This window comes from Neomonachus schauinslandi, chromosome 3 (genome assembly GCF_002201575.2).
Source record: "Neomonachus schauinslandi chromosome 3, ASM220157v2, whole genome shotgun sequence".
Classification (NCBI taxonomy): domain Eukaryota; kingdom Metazoa; phylum Chordata; class Mammalia; order Carnivora; family Phocidae; genus Neomonachus; species Neomonachus schauinslandi.
Genome location: NC_058405.1, coordinates 49,293,187 through 49,303,478, shown reverse-complemented (window position 1 = coordinate 49,303,478; position 10,292 = coordinate 49,293,187). Strand labels below are relative to the sequence as shown.

At 34.2% G+C, this 10,292-nt stretch overlaps 1 non-coding gene across 1 annotated transcript; it reads left to right on the top strand.

Moving 5' to 3' along the window:
* Window positions 1-4,700: 4,700 nt before the first annotated feature.
* On the top strand, window positions 4,701-4,812 carry LOC123324459. Its single transcript, XR_006539827.1, has one exon. It is a non-coding gene; the product is annotated as a U6 spliceosomal RNA (small nuclear RNA).
* Window positions 4,813-10,292: the final 5,480 nt, after the last annotated feature.

Here is a 10,292-nt window from a genome sequence, read left to right as displayed (position 1 = left end):
AGTCAGAGAAAGTAATCTGATTTGTTTCCTCTATAAAGGCAGAGGATTTGAGGTCTATTAGGGTTTTTCTTTATGTGTGACTCACTGTGGTGAACTTGATACACTGCTGGCCTCTTTAACTTCTTGGTGTCTTCTTGAACAAATTATTTAATACATTTAATTCTCACTTTCTTGATAAATAACATGGTAATGAGCATCAATGAAATAATTTATAGAAAACACTTGGCATGGAGCTTGTTTTATTACCTGTTTGCAATTAATGCTATTATTGTTATTATCTTTGTTATTTTTCTTATATTTAAGTTTTTTTTTATTTTTAAAGATTTTATTTATTTATTTGACAGAGAGAGAGACAGCGAGAGCAGGAACACAAGCAGGGGGAGTGGGAGAGGGAGAAGCAGGCTTCCTGCCGAGCAGGGAGCCCAATGTGGGACTCGATCCCAGGACCCTGGGATCATGACCTGAGCCGAAGGCAGACGCTTAACGACTGAGCCACCCAGGCGCCCTAAGTTTTTTTTTTTTAAAGATTTTATTTATTTATTTGAGACAGAGAGCATGAGAGAGACAGAGAGCACATGAGAGGGGGGAGGGTCAGAGGGAGAAGCAGGCTCCCTGCCGAGCAGGGAGCCCGATGCGGGACTCGATCCAGGGACTCCAGGATCATGACCTGAGCCGAAGGCAGTCGCTTAACCAACTGAGCCACCCAGGCGCCCCTTATATAAGTTTAACTGAAATTAGAAAATTGCCCTCCAATGGTTAGATTAATAAGGAAAATTACATCCTAAGTCAATTTGGATTAAGAATTTTATTGGTTCCCAAATAATAAATCAGAGCTTGAGGTGAAGAACCTTTATACAGTCTGGCTCTTGTTTCCCTTACCCATAAATCCCAGAAGATAGATAGAAAGACGACTGTATTTGTATAGGTGTTAAAAAAATCCTCACAATGGACCACAGTTTTCCCTCATTTATCCACATGTAGCTCTCACAGAAATAGCCATTGGGATAAGCATGTGACCATAGCTAACAGCAAAAGCTCTAAGAAAACCATCCTTTTTCTTTCTTTTTTTTTCTTTTCACCAATCATTCTCATGACTGACTACTAATCACATTGGTTTATAAGTAGTCCATCAACAAATAATAAAAAATAGTATTTATTTTAATCCTATTTTAACTCCTTGTGAGACTCCGATGTTGGTAGAGTAATTACAGAGTGACAGACACAAAAGGAACATGGATGGATACAAAACAGCTAGGTTACTTTGCATTATAACCTCAAGGTGGGGAAGTAGTACCCATAGCAGGGAATGGGTGAATATCTATCAGCATAAGAAGTGGGTGCACACATGAATGGGAAGGCAGAAGAAAAAATTTGTGGGAAATTTTTATCATACTAGGTAAGCACTGAAGCAGTGCATATACCAGGGGTTCTTAGGTTAATACAGAAGAATATGGATAATAATTTTTGGTGAGTAAAATGGCTGAGAAGGAGTGGAACATTTGATCTAATAAAGTGTGAAAATGGCAGATGGAATAAAAGGATGAATTGGAAAGTTTTTACCTTTTATTTTCAATTGGCTTAAAAGAAAACTACTTATTATTTATCTAATTTTCTCCTAACTTTGGCAAGCCCCATTACCTAGAAAACATATATCTGCTTTCCCTTACACAGTGGAATATATATCTATTTTCCCTTGGACTGTGAGATGGAGATTACCATCATATAATATGTAACACGGTAGTGTGATGATTAGTGTCCATTGCCCTGAATGAGGAAAATAATTCATGAAAATAGCTGTTGTCATAAAGGAAGTAATATATGTTGGTCAACAATGAAACAACAAATGAAAATTTAATTCTTAAATCATTCAGTGGTTTGGGGTCATTTAATTTTTTGTGTTCCTCAGTTTCCACAAAAAGTAAATAGTATTAGGTGTACTATCCATCTTCACACCTTATTATGGGCATTAATTTTAATGAGAACTTTTATTAAATGCAGTTAAATACCATCAATCTCTATTAAATATATTTTATTATATTAAATTATCTCAAAATGGAATTTTTATTTTAGGCATGAAGTGACCATTGTGCCTATAATGTTTTGTTGAGAAAGATAGTTTGTATCTCAATAGGGTTCAAGGATGGAGAATGTATCGATAAATTGTGTTTCACCAGCAGTAAGAGGTAGAGTAAAATATTGGCTATTTCTGAGCCAAATAACCAACTTGTTTTCCTGACACAATCTTAATCAAGCCTTTACATCTGCAGTAATTGTTGGCAATTTCTCCCTTTTCAAAAAATTAATCCTACTTTGTGGCAGTTATCAATTTGCTGCCTTTCATCTCATTTCCTGCTTTATTAAACTGGAGCTTAACCCCTGAACAAGTTGGACTTAGAAGAAACTGTAAAAACTCAAAGCCTCCCTGTGCCATTTAAGTAGCCTGACCACCTGTGCCTGAGGAAATGAGCCTTCCTTTTCTTAAAAACTTTGATAATCTCCCAGGGGGCAGACACTTGAAAGGAGGGCACTGATTCTTCTTGCTACTTGACCCAGGAATAAAGTCAGATCTCAACATGAAAGTAAAGAAATGGCTCCAGGAAGACAATCCTGTAAACCTCTTCAGAGTGATACATTATCTCTAGCTTCCAAAGCCTTTGTTAGTCAAACATCCTCTTTACTTAGAAAGCCTGGATTATGTAAAAGCATGAAAATATTCACAGATAATATCTTTCAACCATTTACTATGAAGAACAGCAAGGACATATTTGGCCCATAGGGATTTCTGGTAGCACCTCATCGATCTTGACCTCCCAAGAAATCAAATAGATGGAGAGCATACTAGAATATTGCATGACTTATATAAAAGAGAGAAAAAAAACACCTTCTAGATCTGGTGACCAAAAATCTGACTTGAATCAGTACGAGGAAAAATCATGGCCTTGAACCCAGTTTCTAGACTAAAGCCAGGTCACCAACACCTTGATTGAAGGGGATGCTGGTCTTGCCTGAGACATGAGATAACCATGCAGCCTGAGTTTTCCGTGTCTGATCCATTTATTCTAAAGTTGGACGTGTGCAGCAATTATCATCAAGTAGAAATAATAAAATGGGTTGGGAAAGGCCAGAAGATACAAATAATTTGCATAAGCAAATGTCTCAGTCTTTTTTTGAAAATGATTTCTTCTTCATTGCCTCCTTTCCACAATTATTGCCTCATACAACCAATTGACTAGAAATAAAACACCGGAGCCTGGTTTACATCTGGGTCTGTAAGATATGCTGGTCCTACCTGAAAGTGCAGTACCTGAAAGTACAGTTGCAGCATTGCATCCCCATCTCCCACTCAAAGTGACCGCAAATATCGAGTACTTACTCTTAATCCAGGGTAGCCCACATTAAGTATCTGGAATTCACTCTACACTGGCACCGTCTAATATCAATGCTTTCTAAAATGGTAGCTGCTAACCACGTAGGACTGCTGAACACTTGAAATGTGGCTAATGCTACTGAGGAACTGAACTTTGACATTTTCTTAATGTTAACGAATATAAATTTAAGTATGTATAGCCACGTGTGGCTAGAGGACATGTTTTTGGACGGTGTAGTGCGAGACAAATTTTGTTTTATTTGCCAGACACATAGATTAGATATTAATATCTGTTATCTCTTTAATATCTTCCAAATCAGCCCTCTCCTTCTTATACTGATTGTGATCCCCTTTCATTAATTTTTTTCACCTGTATTGTTGCACCACCTTCCTATATGATCCTGTCATTGCACCCCACCCTAAAGAACCTAAGGTGTTTGTAAAAGATAAAACTTAGTTTGTCACTCCTGTGTTTACATTCAGCTCCCGAAAGCCATTAATAATTTGGCCCCAGGTTTGCTCTCTAGCCTCATACTCTTGCCACATCATCAAAAACTCACCCAATTCAGGAAGACATATCACTCCTCCTAAAATTATTTTTTAAAAGATTATGCATTTCTTTTTTTTTTTTTTTTTAAAGATTTTATTTATTTATTCGTGACACACACAGAGAGAGAGAGAGAGAGAGGCAGAGGGAGAAGCAGGCTCCCAAGGAGCAGGGAGCCCAATGCGGGACTCGATCCGAGGGCCCTGGGATCATGACCTGAGCTGAAGGCAGACGCCTAACCATCTGAGCCACCCAGGCGCCCAAGATTATGCATTTCTATGTCTTCATGACTGCACATTCTGATTGTTCTTTCTGGAATGCTTTCTTCAACATTTTCACTGATGTTTTTCTAATTCTTCCTTTAAGGCTAAGCTTATTTGCAACCTGGTGATCTTTAACTGTCCCTAATTCCCTGAGGAAATCTAAGTTAAGGATCTCTCTTCGCTGTTTACATAACATCCAGTTTTTCTATCGCAGCGATAACTAATAAATTGACAACTAACTCTAGTCATAAGTAAAACCTAAGTAGTCCAGGAACTCACAAGATAGAATGTTTTCTTCAAGGTCAAGTACTCAGTAAAATAAAACCCTTGAAAAATGGCAAGAATTGCCAGAAATTAAGTAAGGTATCTAATATGATGGTTCAATGGTATATTTGATGGTTTAAATATATTGATTGCTTTGAAATACTTAGGTTGTCAATGAACTTTGTTCAAATAAACTAAACATTTTTCCTCACTTCCCTTCAATATTAAATAATTTCATATTTAAAAGTCTCCCTACCCAGTGCTCACTTTGGCAGCACATATACTAAAATTGGAATGATGGAAGGAAGATTAGCGTGGCATCTGCACAAAGATCACATGAAAATTGGTGAAAAATCTCCCCACCCAGATTTCAATTTACAGTATATTCGAAAGTATATAATTGAAGGACAAGAAAATTCTTGATATTTATGTGTTCCAAAGCATCCCATGTAACCAAACATGGTGGCAATATTTATCTTCTTTTATTTAAAACGTTCTTTTTGGAGGTGCCTGGATGTCTCAGTAGGTTAGGTGTCTGCCTTCAGTTCAGGTCATGATCCCATGGTCCTGGGATTGAGCCCCCACATCAGGCTCCCTGCTCAGTCAGGAGTCTGCTTCTCCCTCTCCATCTCCCTCTGTTTCTTGCCCAACTCATGCTTTCTCTCTCTCTCATAAACAAATAAAATCTTAAAAAAAAAAAAGTTCTTTTGAGGAGATGACATAGTAGGGGATGATGAAATTATCCAGAATGGTTTCTATGAGACTTTACTTTAGCATAAAGTCTTGATAACTTGTTATTTTTCCTTTAGATAAGAGAGATTTACTTTTAATATAAAAATTCTGATTTTCTTGAAGTATCCTGAATAATAGAACTTACACACTGGATGTAAAAGACTAATGCCTCCCTTCCATGATATATAATCTGTCATAAGAAGTGATTTACTTGCTTATTATTTTGATATTAAGTATCAATTTATAAGATATTTCTATGTTTATGTCATGACATGATTGATTTTTAAAAATTTTATAGATGTGTTATCCATTCACATTTCTTCATCTAATACACTCTTTGAGAATCTCATCCTTGATGAGCTTTCCATACATGCTTATTTTACATTTATTTTCCTTGTTATCTCAGTATCTTGAGTCATAAAAGTATGCATAATGGAAATAATTACTCTTATGCTTATGTGTCCTTTATTTCACAGTGCATTTAAAAGACCCAGTCTATAAAAGATTGACTTCCTTTTTCTCTGAAATAACTACCAATTCAAGGTGTTTATTGGTGGCAGCATGGTCCATTAACACAATCCCCCAAGACTTGCACTGCTATGATGAACAGATTCTGCTACGGAAGAAACGCCCCAGGCAATAAAAATATAATTTCTTTTCAGAGTCATTACCCTCAGCAATTAAAGCTTTTAAAAGTAGAAAACTCATATTTTCAATTTTTTTCACTAGGTGATCAGATTTTTAAAAAATAGTGTATAAATAAGGAAGTTATAGTTGGATATTTTACTCTTACAAATTAGTTCCTAAACTGATATACACTTTGAAGTTACTCTGAGTTACTAAAGTAATCCTGGTCCTTTAAGAGTAACTCTAGTGTAAAAATTTGCAGTTTTAAATGCTTGTTTTATAATTTTATTTTATTTATTTTTAATTTTTTTTAAAGATTTTATTTATTTATTTGACAGAGACACAGCGAGAGAGGGAACACAAGCAGGGGGAGTGGGAGAGGGAGAAGCAGGCTTCCAGTAGAGCAGGGATCCTGATGTGGGGCTCGATCCCAGGACCCCAGGATCATGACCTGAGCCAAAGGCAGATGCTTAATGACTGAGCCACCCAGGCACCCCAATTGTTTTATAATTTTAAAAACTCATTTGTGACTTCTGTTGCTAGTAGTATATAAAATTGGTATCTTGGAATAACTGCCATTTGGAAAAACTAAAGTTCTTTTTTTTTTTTTAAAGATTTTATTTATTTATTCATGAGAGATAGAGAGAGAGAGAGAGAGACAGAGGCAGAGGGAGAAGCAGGCTCCCCGCGGAGCAGGGATCCCGATGCGGGACTCGATCCCAGGACCCTGGGATCATGACCTGAGCCGAAGGCAGACGCTTAACCGACTGAGCCACCCAGGCGTCCCAAAACTAAAGTTCTTTGTATTAATTGCTGAGAAGTCACAAAAGTAAAGATCAGATAAGAGTTCAAAAAAGGATATTAAAGGAGGAGTCCTGGGAGAACTTGAGCTTTTGACACAATGGTTGTCTGGGGTGCAATGAATGAAGATAAAGCCTGGGTTCTGTCCAAGATGGAATCCAGCAAAAGACCCTCCTGTTCCCACAACATACATGTGCACACATGCTCAACACTGTGATCAGTTTGGGCCATACAATCAATGCAGATGTGAACAAGAAATAAACTCTCTTGAAGTAGGGGACAATAATGAAACCTGCCTATCTTGATGTTTTAGTACTTAGGAGAAGGAGGAAAGAAGTTCCTCTGGAGAATATATAATACCTCATGGACATCATTTGCTTTTTGTAGTTCAGATTGTCCTACTTTGGAGCAAAAATATACAAAGAAAAAGTCTACAAACCAAAGAAAAATTTAAAAAATAATCCATCTCATCAAGGTGAGAATCTACAGTCTTCCTAGTCAGTATGATTCTTGAATAATCAACAGATATAAAGACAAATCCTTTTTGAAAGAATGTAACTTATGCTCAGTGTCATAGTTCTATAAAGTTCCAAGGAAAAAACACTTGACATTAAAAAAAAATCGTAAACGTGTAGAATATAATGCACCAAACATGAAGGTGAGGGAAAAAAAAAGGTAATAGGTTGAGACATACAAAGGCTTTATATTTTAGAACACAAAACTCATATTTTAATATGTGTAATGCTAAAAAAGTTTTAAAATTTTTAAAATTTCAAGTAAGGATGAGAAAACTACATGTAAAGGATCAAATAATTAGAAAAAATTTGAAAAACTTAAAAATAAAATATAATAGTTGACTGAATATATGATTGGTGGATTAAAGTGGAAGTTGAATTATGCAATTAAATACTACACAGTTAAAATAAAAGCATGTAAAGGATGGATTATATTATACATAGCAGATTGGACAAAATGAATAGAAAATTGGTGACCCCAAAGTAGGGGTGGGAGGGCAGGGAAATCTGAAGAAATTATTTAATATGTCACTAAGAGGGAGAGAAAAAAGAGCTGTCAATATGAATGCTAATATGAAAAAGAGATCACAAAATGGAAAATAGAATGATAATATCCAACAGAAAACTTATATAAAAAATAAAAATGAGAATGGGGAAGCCAAAAATATTTGAAGATATAATGGATAACAATTTTACAGGATTATTCAAAGAATTTTACCAAATTCCAACAGGATAAATAATAGTTACTTAACACATAGATAATCTTTGGAAACTAAACAATATGAAGAAAATGAGAAAATATTAAAATAGAGGGAAAAATGATCTGTAATAGTCTCAGCAAAACACAAAATATAGTTATCTTCTAAGTCGCACACCTAAATTTAAGACTGATTTATGTTTAAATTATAAAATACAAATTAGAATTCCCCTGAAAATACAAGCAAAAAAACTGATGTAATTATACAATTTCAGACAGGTAGATTTTAAAAGAAAAACATTTTGAGGTTAAAAAATGTAATGGAGTAATAAAAACTCAGTGTATGAGGGAAATGTAATAGCTCTAAATGTATATGTAAAAATAACACCTTCAAAGATATAAAGCGTATTTTATAGCTCTTTCATATGAGAAATTGATAAATATACTGACATATAACAAGAGACTTAAAAATACCTTCATAAGGTATTGGTAGATACTCAAAACAAAAACAACAAAAAAATGACTGCTCTGTATACTATGTTTAAGGAATATCATTTACAAACTTTATATCTAGACATGTGTCCACTAAAACATATATTTTTAAGTACACATAGGACATTTATAAAAATTGACCTGTATGCTAAGCCATAAAAATGAGCTTAAAATTTTCAAATAATTAATGTTATTTGTGTCCATGCTACAATTATGTAAGAATTTAAATAAATAAATAAATATGTACATAAATAAATAAATAACCACCCAACCAACCCTTAGTCATCTATTCTAAACAATATTTCTAGCACCAGCCAAAAATTATAAAGTACACAGAAGGATAAGAAAAAAAGTCTGAAGAGACAAAGCAAGTCTAAGAGTTAGACTCAGATATGATACTGATGTTGGAAAGATCAGGCAAGAAATTTGAAGTATTTCTGACTAGTATTTTAGAGGTTCTAACGGAAAAAGTAGACAAAATGCAAAATCAGATAGTTTCAGAAAGAAATGGAAGTTATCAAAGAAGAATTTTAAAATGATAGAAACCAGAAGAACCGTAAGAGGAATAAACAATGCCTTTAGTGTTCTTATCTGCACTGTGGACAAACCTGACAAAATTATCAGTGGTTTTGAAGATATGTCAACAGAAAATAAAAATTATAATTTTTACATTTAAAACTTTGAGATAAACTGACATAAATTTTTGGCATTTTTATGTGTCTTTGACATCTTCATTCATAATGTCAATAGTGATTCTAATAAGAAATCACAAACATATTTTCTTGTTGGCATATTTTATTATTTTAAATGAAATGAAGTACAATTTCCTCCAGAATATGAGCTGAAACAAGTTTGAAAAAATGTAGTTTCCCTGAAGCTCAATTAAATCAGCAGTATTATTAAGCTTGGCAATATACGGAGGAATATCTAGTTTAACTTTACTGGGAGTGAGCTTCATGGCTATAAATAATCACTAGGATGCATTTTCATCAAAACTTCATTAGGGTCTTTTCATAATTATGGCTATAATTTATTACCATCCGTTCAAATTATGTTCCTGGGCATACAATCAGGTGGTTTTTATATTGTATCTTATTTTAACTCTCAACAAATAGAAAACATAGATTTTAAATCTTCATTTTTGAGAAGAGCACTTGCAGCTGCAAGTAGCCAGGCCAGGATTTGATAGTTGTCTGAGAGTTTGATAACTATTTCCCTAACAATCCTGCCAAGACAGTAATAATATGAAAGTAGTCTAAGTAATGAACTACAGTATGTTAGTTAATTTTATCATTATTTTTGTCAAAGTTCTAGTCAAGACAATTGTAATAAATGAATTGGCTGTGTGTCTGTTATGTTTAATCAGCACACATAGATTTGGTTAAAATTAGAATGAGCTAATTGTACTCTATTTCATTAGAAAAGAATGTATCATTATGGGAAAGGGATTATGAGGGAAGATTTAAAAAAAAGTGAGCAACAGACAATTGGTAGTTACAAAGTTAGAAAATAAGTGAGACATAGCTACAGAAAGCAATTCAAATATTAGAAGTAATCACTTTAATGATGCAATAAAGTGCATCATTTTATCATTTAACATGAACAGTGGCAGAAGAATTTTTTTTTTTTAATTTTCTAAAAATATCTAGAAATTGAAGCTAATTACTAGGCATTTGCTTATATTTTTTAGTAATTCACCTATAAAAATGATGGTCTGGCATTTTGAAAAGAGTGTGGGTTTTGGAATTGAATCTATGCTCAAATCCCAACACTGTCATTTATTGTTTTAGCTGTATATTAGGCTAGTTTTTTAAACATTTAAAAAATGGACATAATATCCTAAGGCAAAGAAAACAAAAGCAAAGATAAACTATTGGGACTACATCAAAATAAAAAGTTTTTGCACAGTGAAGGAAAGTATCAAAAAAGCAAAGAGGCAACCTACTGAATGGGAGAAGATATTTGTAAATTATAAATCTGATAAGGG